Source organism: Columba livia, chromosome 1 (genome assembly GCF_036013475.1).
Source record: "Columba livia isolate bColLiv1 breed racing homer chromosome 1, bColLiv1.pat.W.v2, whole genome shotgun sequence".
In the NCBI taxonomy this organism is placed as follows: domain Eukaryota; kingdom Metazoa; phylum Chordata; class Aves; order Columbiformes; family Columbidae; genus Columba; species Columba livia.
In genome coordinates this window covers 176,081,198-176,096,092 of record NC_088602.1, presented here as the reverse complement: position 1 = coordinate 176,096,092, position 14,895 = coordinate 176,081,198, and the positions used below count along the sequence as shown (strand labels likewise).

General features: G+C 41.4%; 1 protein-coding gene across 3 annotated transcripts in view; it reads left to right on the top strand.

The window, feature by feature from the left end:
• RASSF3 (Ras association domain family member 3) overlaps window positions 1–14,895 on the top strand; it is a 110,713-nt gene that overhangs the window by 17,849 nt on the left and 77,969 nt on the right. Inside the window, exon 1 of one of the 3 annotated variants that reach the window (XM_021283962.2) lies at window positions 12,745–12,886. The exons of the other annotated variants lie outside the window; for them this stretch is intronic. The gene's annotated coding sequence lies outside the window, so the exon portion shown is untranslated. Of the gene's footprint in view, window positions 1–12,744; window positions 12,887–14,895 lie in introns of those variants that run through there. 3 annotated transcript variants of the gene reach the window in all.

The following is a 14,895-nucleotide window of genomic DNA, read 5'->3' as shown; positions in this document are numbered from 1 at the left end:
GCTATCTTGTGGAAAACACAAAAAGCACAATGCTTGCTATCATTTATTTTACTTTGACAAATCTCCCCCAGTGGTGAACCCTGCTTGCTCTGAAGCCATTATAATAAATAAATACAGTAAGTTAAGTCAGTCAGAGGTGAGAGATCCTGTGTAGTCATATTTCCCACCAAATCCTATTGGCTCACAAAGAGCTTTACTCTCAGCTCTCACTAGGACGGTTCTCATCAGGCTGAGCTACTGTCCTACCAGGTACATAGGAAGGCTCTTTCAGGGGACAGAAAGAGAAAATTCCTTGACAAAATCTTCAACTAATTGGATTTCACAGAGCCTGAAGTTGATTTTTACCCTTTGCTGTTGTTCGGGTTTTTCTGTGATTTTCTACTCTTTCTTGCCCTTTAGTCCTTCAACATAAAACTGAATAGAGTATTTGTATTGATTTTGAAGGATTTTTGATCAGAAAGTCAAGCATCCACTATAAAATCATATTTATATAAGAATATGTGTTATACAAAACAAATAGAAACTTGCACAAAGGTATGGTGATATGCTTTAAACTTGCTACCTCCTAAAAGAATTCACATATAAAGGTCTAACTGATCAGACAAAGAGAAAAGTCAGCCTTTGGACTCTCTTTATCCAGCTGACAAAATAAACCTGTAACACACATGGGAAGGGAGAACATAATTTTAGTGTGATATGTCCATTTAGAATGGCTTGTTTTAAAATATTTGTGAATTCATTTCTTATTTTCATAGTTGGCCAGCTAACATATGATGGCTCGCATTGTAAGTGCCTGTGTCCTTACTCGACCTCTTTAATTGGGCTATTCTGGGAACAATTTGGGTATGTAGAGGCAGCGTACCTGGCATTTGTCAGACTATGTAGCTGGGAAATTATTGAACAGATGTCACACCTCTACAATCCCTATAGTCAGGTCCATGTCTCCTGCATAGACACCTGCAACTATCCAGTGAGAACCTGTGTGAGTCCTGTGTTTTTAGTAGAAGATGGTTCACCTGGCCATCCCCACAGCTCACTGAGGCCCCCATCTCTCTGGTGTGATGGATATCTCAGTCCAAGTGAGGGCTTGCAGAACTGGCAGAGGAGTACTCAGGAGAGTGTCTGTCTCTGGGAATGATGGAGACAGTTTTGGCCCAACACGGGGATAAATGGAGTGTAGGGGCATTTGGGAGCTGTGGCTCTAGAGTGTTCAAGCTCACCTGGATGGATGAGATAGTTGCTTCCAAGGGAATATAATTTGAAGGATTAATTAGCAGTGTTTGGGAGAAGGAGCGAAAGGACACTCAGTGGAAACCAGCTTGGATGTGAACCAGTTCTACTGAAACCTAATGTGGCAGCAGACAAGGCGAGCCATTCTGGAGTGTGGATCCAGCAACTGAGGTCGTATCTCACTGGGGCCTACTTGGGTGGGTAACCAAGACTTCTGATCCCACTGCTGTATCTGTTTATTTCCTGAACGTCTAGGTCATGGCTATGATTTACATAGTGCTGGAGATGGGTTGGATACTGCAGCAGGTTGGAAGCAGTTGGATACTGCTGCAGGTAGGAGATCATGGCCTTTTACCATCAGATCATACATGCAGGTTTTCTGCCTGCATTAGGACTGAGTGCAGTCCTTGCAGTTCATATTTGCTCATCTGCTTCAGACATTTCAGCCCACTTGATTTGAATGTTCTTAAATGTCATTTAATAGTCTGTTTTCAATCTTCATTTAAGAATACACAGATTATTAATGGAAGCTTGCCATTTAAAGAACCCTTGTGTTGTGAAAGCATGATTTTAGTTTCTAGACTCCTTTTAAAAACATCTCTATATGTGGTTTTCTATCTCTTAGAATTTTAGGTATATATTTATTTGGGGTTTTTTTTTGCTATTACTTGCATACAAATTAACTTATCTAGTTCTAGAGGAGGCTATGCTGGGACCGGTAAATAAAATACATTTATTAAAAAATTAAAAAGAAGGTGGGTGTGGGATGTCAGTGTTAACAGCTCATCAGGGCAGTTTAAACCTAATTGTAGAAGGCTGAAAGAAACATCATTCTGAGTGACTGTCCAGTAAAATATAATTCAGCATTGGTAGATATGAACTAAACCATATGGGGAAAATGCTGACTGCACATATAGAACAGTGGCTTCTAGCTTAGCTTTTATCACGTGGAAAACAGAATTAATCACATGGACAGTTCTCTGAAGAGACTCTTCTCAATGTTCAAGCTAAAAGGGAACTGAATATATGAAAATGTTAGGAAAGAAATGCAGTGGAAACCCAGAAAACCGTCCAGTGCTCACACGTCATATGAAGCAGTTTAGTCCATATCAAGCAGTTTGGTCCATATCAAGCAGTTTGGTCACCCTGCCCTCTTGAAAGGTGCAGTAGTGTTTGGAGATACAAGAGAAGACTTTGGATTATCAAAGAGATGGACAAACTCGTACAGACCAAGGCATTTCTGCTTGGTAAGAGGCAGCTGCAAGACAATATGCTTCTGTAGTAATAAGAGTAGTGTGGAGAATTGAAAACAGCATAGTTATTTACCATTTTGCATAGCGTAAAAGTCAAGGCCATGCCATGATATGGCCAAACAAGAAGCTTAAAACAAACTACCCTTTCACGTGCATATGGGTGCACATAATTCAGTTGTGGAACTGACTGACAGAGGATGCTAGGAACATAAATGTATTTGAGAAGGGATTAGATAAATTAATGTACGAAAGAGACATAATGGGATATTAAATAAAGAGATGCAGATACAGCCTCTGTCTCATTTCTTTTAAGTTGCAGAGTAGAAGGTCATAAAAATTCACTTTTTTTCCCCATGCGTGTTCCGTAAGTATCTGCTGGCAGGCTCTTCCCAAGACAGGCTACTGGCCTAGGTAGATCTTTGGTCTAAACCAATCCATCTGTTCTAGCATTTTTCAAGTGCAATACTGGAACAGGGAATATGAAAACCTCTCTCACTATTGTTGATTTCTGTGTAATTCTTCGCCCATTAAATAGCTGTTTAGTTTTTCCCTTGTTTGTGAGTCTGTATTTTTCCAAGGGAGACACATTCTGTCAGTGTTCAGATAATCCATGGTATGTTTTTCTCCATGGTGGTTATCATTCACAGCTCTTACCAGTCATGTGGCTGTTGCAAATTGCATCATGTGTTTGTTTATTCCATTTCTCAGATAATGAGATGAGACGAATGTGGCATCCCACTAAATTTCTTTTTCCTTGGCTCTTCTGGTTTTAAATGAGACAAGACAAGTCTCTCTGTTTGCTCTGCCTCACTTCCAAAGGAAAATCCTGAGTACCCTGAGAGTTACTAAGATTTTCATCAACCTGTAATAAATGTAAGAAAAAAAGTCTCTTCAGAGACTGAATGTCAACTCATGCACCCAATTGCTGTTGGATGAGAATTAACAAAGTCAATGTCCATAACACAGGGGAGATGTCAGTCAGTATCACCAGGATTGCTGGCATGCCCTGTGCCTATTATGTGCGTGTTCTTCTGAGGTACTGAGGTACTTTGGAATATTTAATTTTACGTTCTATTTTTCTGCTGCCACATTTCTTGTTTCCTTTGCCAATGTCAAGCAGTAGCGGTTGGAAAATGCTGGTTTTCTCCACTGCATCCCTTTGCTGCCCTGAGAGCTCCAAGGAAGATGAGAGGAAGGAAAGAGGGTGACCAACTCTGTGCATTAAACTAAGCACCTCCCCAATATATCTGCTTCAAGGTCCACTATCAGGGTGGGAGTGATGACCTGTAACATCTAAAATAAAAGCTGTGGATTGGTCATTTATGAAGAGGAATGTTAATAAAGTAGTAGTGTGGAATTACCTGCTTTAAAGAGGTAACGTAACATTAGAGCCTGGTATGTAAACACAGACCAGGCTTGGATGCAGCATGCACAAGCATCCTCAGAATTGAGCTGTATCCAGTGTCAGAGGTGCGTACATCTGCTGCTTTTCCAAACACACACAAATATTTTTTTATTAAGCTTCATTGAATTTGATGAGTTTGATTCAACTTTTTTTTTCATCTCCAGTCTAAAGGTAACAGATGGCAGGTTTTACTTGGCAGAATGTTCAGGTTTTAAAATTTCATGTGATCTATCAGTTAAAGGTCTGGCTTATATTCTGCTAGAATATAATTGCTGGTTTACCTCCCCCTTATACTTGATCCTTCAGCAGTGATTCAGAATGAACTCCCAGTGTTATGGTCAGGTAAAGCCAGCAAATCAGGTCTCTACTGAACTCTTAGGACTGCTTTTCTATAATCCATCCTCTCCGTGAATTTATCCGCTATTAAATCTAGCAAGAAGAGGTAGTCTATTGATTCAAGTCTGGTCAGGCAGCGCAGGCAGCTATATCTAAGCCATACTTTCCAGTTTTTACTTTTTGGTCAGGTTTCTTCTAAAGGAAAACCAAAAGAAAGTGCTCGTTTGTGAGTTAACTTTGTGTGGGCTGTTTGGGGGGTTCAGCAATAGAGGGCACTAGAGTAAACGATTTTTAAAAAACAGTATTGGTATTGGGTTTACATACAGAAGAGAGAGCTCATTTGTTTGTTTGTTTTTTATGTGGAAGGGTTCTTCCCATTTGTTTAGGTTTTTAACACTGGAAAGAGGCTGACAGAGCAAGCAAAAGTCCCAAAATACCAGCATGACACATAGATCAATTTTTGACTTTTTATTAATTGTATTAAATTCTTCCCTTGCTTTCTATCACATTTGCAGTGCAGAAGTGTATGCAGCCATATGCTTCCTGTGCTGGTATTCATTGAATGTAAAATCTTGTGCCTTTAATTCTCTCAAAGGTGGATTTCAAAGGTATTTTTTGAAGCAGCCACAAAGGGAAAAACAGGCCCAGGGAGCTGGTGCACCCTCAGGGCTCTGTTCCCTCAGAGGACGGGATTTCACCACTTTGGGCTCTGGGCTGCTGGGTTGTGTGATTTCCTTGCCAAAATTTAATTTAATTTAGGTGGGCTGGTCTTAAGCAATTTGTAGAATGCACTAGGTTTGGTCAATTAGGCTTGAAGTTAGTATCTGAATGCCAGTGGGCAGATTTGTCAGAGGAAAGGGGCTGTAGCTTGTGTTTTACCATCATAGCCACGCTGCAGCCATGTTGCTGCTGCAAGCGTAGCTCAGTGCAACACCACGGCTCCTCTCCGGCTGCTCGGCCCCATGGGGCGGGTGGGAAAAGGCAAAGGGAAGCAGCTGCTGTTGGGCAGCCACTGGTGGCGGTCCCTGTGCCCGCTTCCAGCCCAGCTGTGTGGCCACGTGTGGCACAGGGCAGGGCTGCAAGGTGGCCACCAGCCAGGGGCTCAGCACTGTGCCTCTCAACAATTTGTAGAGATACCTGGCGACTACTGCATTCTCACACAAATAAGCGTAAGAGGAAGAATTACTAGTTCTATGGGAAATAAAATGTAAATAAGTCATTGCAAGCTGCTCTCCAGGGCAGGTAGAATCTAGGATTTATCTACAGGGCATGTTTTCCTTTTTCTGGCATAACTTCACTGCAGTTCATCAACAGCAAAAATGGAGAATACGATTTCTGTTCCAGAAACATAGTCCTTTTCCTTTTGAACTGAAGAAGAAATACAGCTGCTTTGTGGTACCTTGGTTTTGTCACGCCATATGTGGTCAGTAAAGCCTTTATTCTCCAGATCCATCAGACTTTAGCTGGTGTTTTCTCCCATGAGCCTGGATGTGATTGGTGTCAGCAATACAAAAGGGCTCTCTGAAGTCTGTCGTGAAAGGATAGACAAGGTGATACATTAAGATATCTACTGAGTTTTGTCACTAATCCCTTGTTTGAAGTTACTTCACAGAGGAATTTGGTCTCCCCATCCGTGTCTGGCGTGGAGAAGTAGGAGCTGTAGGCTCTGTCTTCTGACTGGGACAAGCAGTTCGCTCTCTGAGGTCTCATCCTTGTAAAAGTGCTAGTGGGAGCCGAGCACTTAGTCATTCCCTTCACATTTGCTGTGAAACATGGGTATGATTTGCTAGTCTTTGCATTTATTACCAGGTAAGTGTCTTACCAGGACTCACTGCGTTCACTTATGGAGCTTTGGAAAACAGTAGGAATTACAGTGCTACACGGTGTTTAAAAAATCTACTAAATCTTGACATTTTCTTAAGGCTTTTGGCAGAGTGTGACAGTGTCCCTAGAAGGGGACTTCAGCAGACTAGCCAGGTATATGGGGAGGAGAAGCTTGCTTGATTGAAACCCCACTTTCCCAATTTCATCATTTCATGTTTGGTCTCAAAGCTCAGGGCAGAAGGAACATTATCAGCCTGAGGAGCCTGTTTCTCAATATGTGCATTGCAATTCAGACCATTTTTTTCAGAAGGCTGTACAAGCAGAGGCATGTTAAAGCTGTAGCCTGGAAGTTAAACTAGCTAAAGAATGCTGTGGATGTGTGTGTATCAAGAGAACCTAAAGTGGAAGGAATAACAGGGTATCTCCTCTCCTTCACATGCTGGCATTACTGTGTGGTGAACCTGTGCCCAGTTAATTCCAGGGGAGCCCTTACAGGGAGGAGGAATTTGAGGCTGGGGAAGGAGAGCTCAGCCTGTGCCCCTCAGCCTCCCTTCCAGAAACAGGTAGATCTAGAAGCTCCCAAAAGCACAACAGCCCTGGGGTGGCCTGAGGAGAGGATGCAGCCTGGCTCTCCAGCTGGCTGTGATGCTGAAACAGATAAGGGAGATTGTGACTAGTAAATATAATCTAAACTTGCATTTACATGTCTTGTGCTTTTAATTTCAAAGTGTATCCACTACTGTAAATTCGTGTTTTCACTCTAACCTCAGCTGAATGAAGTAAAAATTTTCAGCCTTGTTTGCGAACAGATTTTGTTATTATCTCAGGTTGGTCTGGCAAATACGAGTGTTTTGTTTCTGCAGGAGTGGTGACTGTAAATAGGACTGCACACAGAGCGTTATCTGCCCAAAAGAAGTGTAGGAGTTTTCAGGAGCATCAGCCTGGTATAGGATCCCAGGTTTGTGCAAGAGTCTCTTGTGACAAGTCATAGCTGGAACCTGTTGGCAAGAGCTGAAAGGAGGGAGAAGACCTAAGACTGCTGTCATGCTGAAAAAAAGACAAATGGGCTTTACAAACAGATTAAATTTAGTTCAGTTCTTTAATAGCTCCAGAGTAAAACACAGAACAGAATATGGAGCAGATCCTGCTGGAAACTATGCTAAGCCACATGGAAAATAAGGAGGCAATTTGTGACAGACAACATGGCTTCACTAAGAGCGACTAGTACCTGACAAATTTGGTGGCCTTCTACAATGGGGTTACAGTGTTGGTGGATAAGGGAAGAGCAACTGATGTCATCTACTTGGACTTGTGCAAAGCATTTGACACTGTCCCGCATGACATCCTTCTCTCTGAATTAGAGAGACGCAGACTTGACAGATGGACCACTGGGTTGATAAGGAATTGGCTGGTTGGTTGCACTCAAAGAGTTGCAGTCAACAGCTCGATGTCCAAGTAGAGACCAGCGATGAGTGGCATTCCACAGGGTTCAGTACTGGCACAGGTGCTGTTTAACATCTTTGTCATCAACGTGGACAGTGGGACTGAGTGCACCCTCAGCAAGTTTGCTGACAAGACAGACCTGAGTCATGTGATCGACACGCTGGAGGGACGGGATGCAACAAGGCCAAGTGCAAGGTCCTGCACACAGGTTGTGGCAGCCCCTGGTTTCAGTACAGGCTGGGTGGAGAATGGATTGAGAGCAGCCCTGAGGAGAAGGACTTGGAGGTGTTGGTTGATGAGAAGCTCAGCATGACTCAGCAGTGTGTGCTTGCAGCCCAGAAAGCCAGCTGGATCCTGGGATGCATCAAAAGAAACATGACCAGCAGGTCGAGGGAGGCAATTCTGCTCTGCTCTTGTGGGACCCCACCTGGAGCACTGTGTTCAGCTCTGGGGCCCCCGACATAAGAAGGCCATGAATCTGTTTGAACAAGTCCAGAGGAGGGCCACAAAGACCTCTCCTATGAGGACAGGCTGAGAGAGTTGTGGTTGTTCAGCCTGGAGAAGAGAAGGCTCCAGGGAGACCTTATAGCAGCCTTCCAGTACCCAAGGGGACTTACAAGAAAACTGGAGAGGGACTTTTTACAAGGGCATGCAGTAATGGGGCAAGGAGTAATGGCTTTAAACTGAAAGAGGGTGGATTTAGATTAGTTATAAAGAACAAATTCCTCACTATGAGGGTGGTGAGGCACTGGAACAGGTTGTCCAGAGAAACTGTGGATGCTTCATCCCTGGAAATGTTCATGGCCAGGTTGGATGGGGCTCTGAGCAACCTGGTTCAATGGAACCAGGTGTCTCTGTCCATGGCACGGGCATTGGAACTAGATGATCTCAAAGGTCCCTTCCAACCCAAACCATTCTATGATTCTATGATTCCAAATCAGTGGGATTTATTTTAATACATCATTTAGGGCCAGGTGCTCAGGGACATTTAAGCATCTGAGAGCCAGGGTAGGATTGAGTAGCTGATGGTAGGCATTAACCCTTCCTCATGCATGGTTTTTACAGTCACTGGCATGAAGAGTGGACAATCCTCCCTCAGCAATCAGGGACCTTCTCTGTGGCTGCTTCCAGCATGCTGATCTGGCTAACAGTGGTCACCTGAGGATGCTTCATCCATGCCAACTCCTACATCCCAGTTCTTCAACGTGCAGCTAGGTGGCAATGTCTCCTTCCACTCTTCGGGGAGGCTGGTGAGCTGCCCTGGTATGTCAGTCCTGGTGAGCCTGTCTCACTGCCCCCTGCTAAGGATGACCATGTCCACAGAACTCAAGTATCTTGGTATTTACCAGTTATCTACCACACACTCCAGAACGAACCAGGATAAGATAAGCTCATACAAAAATAAGTATTTAAAAGCTCCAAAATGGATTGCAGGATTGTAGAGGTTCACAAACTGAAACTGAAAAATAATCTGGTTTAGGCTGTTTGATCTAAAATGCCTGTTGGTCCATCCTGTTTTGCAGTTGTGAAACTGAATTTATTTATTAACCAATTATTTACTATCTGTTGCATGTGATCAGAGATATGGTCCCTGTGTTTCCAGGCAGCAGGGATGTTAGGCAGTCCCAGGATCATGGAGGTTGATGATTTTTACACTTCATCTTCACGCCTCCCTGGAGTCGGTGATTCACTCAAGAAGGAGTTTTCTCATCTTCACATCAAGAGGCTAATCACTCCCTCCTGCTTTGCAAATGTAATGTCCTCTGGATTGGCAAAGTCAGGTTGTTGTCTGCCCAGATGATAGATAAACTGTTATCTAAAAACTCTGAATGTTAAACTGTTGAGTAATATAGCTTTATTTATTTATTTTTTGTGTGTGCAGCACTCAAACTCTAGCTTGGTAAGATGCTTTGCAGACAAAAACCCAGTGAGCATTTGGGTTGGGTCCTGGACTGTTCTATTAGAGTTAAAGCACCCACCTTCTGCTGAGGTCCAAATGTATGCAAATACATGATTTTGCAGGTCTGTGCCGTAGGCACTCTAGTTAATTTTATCTCAATCAACATGAGTAGCTCCTAATAGAGCCTGTTCCAGGAGATTATCCTGTTCTCAGGCCAGGGTTCCTGACCCTGAGTGGGGCTGCGGCAGTCACAGATGGGGTTGCAGGCCTGGCAGAGACTCAGTTTTATCGGTGTGCATGTAAATGTTTGGGGTTGCACAATGCTAGGATGCAGGGTTGAAAAAATTTGCAGCCAGAAAGAAACAACGAATGCTAGTGTAGAGACCTTTGAAAAATTGGCATAAACATATATCAATCATTTCTTGTGATTCAAAAGCACAAAAACTTCCAGAGGTGCCCTTTTTGACTTGGTGGGACTGCAGGATGGGAACTGAACTTCAGGTTTCTTCTTAATTTCCTGCCCTTCTGAAGGGGAACCTGGGAATTCTGATTCTCTAGCCGGGATCCAGAGTAATTCTTGCTTCTGTTGATCTGAAGTCAGAAAGATATAGGTCAAACAACGATCTCAGATACAAATTTGCAGAAATACAATTGTTTCCAAATAGTCATTTAAACTTGGAAGTAACTTCGTGTCATATGAAATTTTTTTCTCCTCATAGAAGCCAATTGATCTGAGAATGTTTTAAAGTGCTATGTCTGCATTTGATTTATATTGTAATAGGAAACCTGCTTCTATACCCAGTATATCCTCTTTCATCAAGGACAATATTACTGAAGTCCATAACTGGTCTAATTTTAGTTTTTAAGTATGACTTTATCTGTTCAAAATTATTATGTTCGGTAAATCAGTATTAAACATAAAGACTAGTGTGTAATTTGATGCTTTTGCATAGACTAGTATTAACAAAGGTGCAGTTCTTTAAAGTCATCAACAGATCATGGTTTAACTCTTCTATGTATCTGTAATTATATTACTTTGTTTTTTAGCTTCAGTTTTAGGGTTTGTCACAAATATACTGTAGACTATTATTTAACTAGTAAAATGTGTGAATATATTAGGTGAAATTTCAGTGGCTTTTGTTTGATTTTTACTGATTGAAGATTGTAATTCAAATTATATTTGCCAGATGTGTGAAAACAGAAGATGAGGATTTTAGCGGAACTGAAGAAAAAATGCATTTATACAATGCAGGCTATTCTGTCAGCTGGCCTCCTTCTACTTTCATTTGCTTCTTTTGCATTTCTGTTCAAAGTATCGTGAATTTGTGTGTTTTTCTTCTGCTTTACAGGTCTACCATCCTTTTGATACTAAGATGCTACTAATGTTACTGATGTTTGAAGTTTGGTCTAGTTCTTCTCTAAGAGTGAACATCATATTTCTGTAAAGCAGTATGTCAGATATTATGTTCTTTGTTATTATGCAGCAAGGAAAGGATAAATAGGGATACTTCACCTATTGTGGCTTATCCATGGCAGTTTATGTATTTGCATCAGGAAGGAAACTGAGGCTGATTTTGTAGGTTCCCATGCTCTGCAGTGCAGGAGGGGAACGGACAATGAAAATTTGACACAATGGTTGCAACTTTCCAACCATGGCACTCGAATAATAATGGTTTCATTTGTCTAGGACGCTGAGCACCCAACATTTCTTTTGAGTGCTCTATAAGCAATCAGTGTCACTGCCTCTGATGATGACTCCAGTTCTGTGTGGACATTTAAATTATAAATCATGAAGCCAAGTTTTAGCACCAGCACTTCAAAAGTCTTAATCCTTTTCTGTTTCTATCTATCCTTGTCTGCTAATATTTTCGAGTGAGTTAAGACAGCTGTAGGAAGCAGGAGCTGAATGAGAAGCCACCTGCTTTCCAGCAGTCAGTATTCATCTGTTTAAAGGAGAAGGCACATCTGGTTACATCTTCTGGCCTAATTCAGCCTGCCTGGTGCCACTCCAGAAACAAAATGGTTTCACTGTCTTTTTAGAGATTCTTGTAGCCGGCTTCTTGCAGCAATTCCCTAGAAAGTAAGTTAGCCCAACTGTGTGTTCTTCCTGTGCCTGGGAAGATGAGGATCCTCTCTATGGGAAGCGTGTGTTCCATACAGGGCCCCATGGCCAGTGGCTGTGGCCATGGCCAGTGTACCTGCTGAAGGCAGAGCATACAGAGAAACAGCAGATTAGGAGACCTTAAGAACCGAAGTGGTACTTGTGGACAGATACAACCTTACAGGGGTCTGGAAGATGCAGGCTTTGCCGGACTACAGTCTGATCTGAGCCTCGCTTAGCTCCACAGCTGGGAAAGAGCACAAAATGTGCACAGAGATCCCTCAGGGAAAAGGATGGTCATAAGGAGCTTGGAAAGTCTGTCTCATCTGTAATGATTGTGATCCCTTAAAAATTGCTCATGACTCACTAATTGGGAAATACAGTTACAGTGAACTTTATTTTAACCTCAGACTGATGTTAGGTGAGACTAATAAATAAACAAACAATTAAAAATAAAGGGAATTGCACAGAGATAAAACCGATGTTACAGCAGATCTCCACCCCCTAGCAGCCATGCTTAACATGTTCTGAAAGCTGTTTACACAAATAGGTTTCTCATTCCATTACAGTTTCTAGTACAACTACTAAAAAAGATCTTGGTAGCAACTTCAGCAAAAAATTTGAGCATAAGCAGAAAGGAAAACAACACAACATATATTTAGTGCAAACCGAAATGTGAGATGTTGATATCAATGTATTGTAGAAGTAGAAATATTGTAATTCTGCCTTGCAGGAGAAATATTGCTGAACTTCATTCTCCTTCCTTTTGTGACCTCTTGGCTGAAAATGGATTAAGACTTAAAGCCTTAAGCACCTTACGTAGTTTGAATATTTTTCCAAGAAGCTTTACAAGCATACTTTCCATAGAGCAAGCACAGCAGTAATCGCTCTTCTGATTGCTGGGAACCAAGCCACAGGCTCTCAAGTAAAGATGATTTTACTTGCTAACTTCCTAACACAAACAGTAGCAGGATGGAGTTGTATACCCTCCTCGCACTTTCTAATAAAGACTTATTCGATTTTACTGTAGTTGATAAATAATGCAAATGTAATACAAATCTGGCTTTGAACTTTCCATGTGCTTCAGCTGCTCAGGCACAACATACATTTTGCATATCCATTTGGAAGTTAAATTTGTCTGGGCCATAACAGAAGTAAACACAAACATTTCCTAGGCAGGGAGGCCCACGGCAGGATAGAGAGATTTTGCTGTCGAGCCGCTGCCTGATTCACTAAAACTCAGTTACTGGGGTCTGATGTTGGAGCATCTGTTGTGTTGCTCTCTGCTCACTTGCTTTCTGCTGCACCATTCTGGAGTGAATCAGTTACAGGAACAGCTATTTACGAGCTGTCATGCAAAATCAAGTTTCAGGTGAAGAAAACCCAAGCATCAGGTAGGGACTATTAATGAAAAATGAATGTGTTGAAGTCTTACAGTTCACCCTTGTGAAGGCGAGATAGGAGTAGTCTTGATTTCATGTAGTTGTAAAATTTGCTATGTTATTTTTTTCTATAATAAATGATAAGGTGTTACATTATGTTCCAGTAGTTGACAATGAAACCTTTAAAGGATAATATTTGTATGTTTAATAAATACATACTTACTTTGCATTTCTTAATGATGAAGGACAATTATGCATATTCAGTGTGCATTGATGCATCACTTTCATAAATAACTTCTGTGTATAGGACAGTCTGAGCATTAGTAAAATAAACCTGTTTATTAGCTTTTCTAAATGTCAGTGATTGCTTTTATCAACTGTATCCAGTTAAAGCCCCCAGATCTTTGAATTCAAAGGACAGCATTCATTTCAGACCACATCAGGCAAGAACACCTGGTTCTGATTGCTTTCAAGCAGATATAATTTGGCAATCCACAATCTGATGACGAAAACAGCCTTTCCAGAATAATAGCTATTTTTTGAACTTATGGCAATTTGGGGAGTGGTCCAGTAAAGGATTACTAGAAAAATATATTATTTTTAATTTGATGCTACCTGAACCTTTGTGAATCATTGTATGCCATGAGTGGAATAAAATAATGTGTTTAAAGCTAAAACACATTAGGAAAAAAGGCTTAAGGATTATTGTTCCGGAAAAAAATCATCCTTTTTTCTTGTCTTGTTCATTAAACTTAGAATAAGTATATTAAAAACTAGTTTATGATTGAAAGAGTTTCAGAGATGAAGCTTTTCCATTTCTTGCAATTATGTCTATAATAGCCAGGCGGAAATTATGGGCTTGTCTTACAAATGACATTATGAACTGGCAAATTAAAATGAATATAAATGACAAACAAAATAGCATTGAGAGATAATGTTTCCTAACTTAATTAGTAATCCTGTTTCAGAACACTGTTTAGCTAACAGATTTTTTTCTAATATTATTTGTGAAAATCCATCTTTAGAATGAGTGCATGCTCAGTATATATGTTTGAGTAATTATTGGGGAATTAGTGAAGCCTGGTTTCCTACAGATTTGTGCCCCATTCCCTGTAATCTCCTCACCACAGAGGGGATGTGCAGTACCTGGTCGTCCAGGCATTGCCAGACAATGGCATAACAGCTGAGTTTTGTGTGCTTGCCCTGAGCGTGGGTTTTAGTTTGGGTCTCCTTCCTTTACCCAGGAGATAATTTTCATAAAACTCATATGAATGTAATTAACTTTTAGACCACTTGTGTCTGAAATTGTGCAGTTCTCCCAGATTTACAGGGCAAGGCAGAAAGGTAGACATATAGTGCCTTTCTCCCCCTGTAGTCTTCTGCCTATTTTGCTTCTTATTTTCCTGCATTAAATATAGAAATTATTTTAGAGAGTTAGAGCCTTTGTCAGTGTTTTGATTTATACTGCAACAGGGTCCTTCTTGCCGCATAGCTGACTATGTGCTGATGTCCCAAGAGGAGCGTGACTTGACACATATTATGGCGTTTTAAAGATCAGAAACATCCCACTTATCTGATCCAATATGGATGCTGAGTCACTAGTGTTGGAAGAGTTTTGACTGGTTGACTTTGTATTGGCAGACTTTGTGCCAAAGGGAATATATCTATTCTTGCCTTAGTGTGAGTACAGAATAAATTCTGTATGAGGCACAGAAATGTGACTGCATGTTTACACCTGATCCACATTAAGATTTTTACTTTTGGATGATCTGCTGGTGCAGGATCTTGCATTAGAGACCCAGTCCCTAGCCAAGAGGAGCAGCATTGCAGGAAACACCCTGCTGCCCTGCCCCAAAAAGCTGCTGATGAGTGTGGATTGGAAATGAGCGCCTTGAAGAATATACTCTCCAGGAACTGTAGTGAGAATATAATCAAACATAAGGGAAACTGAGATTTTTGAGAGGCAGATAAGGGAAGAAAAAACCCCCAAACATCCAGAATTCAGCTTTTGCTATAAATGG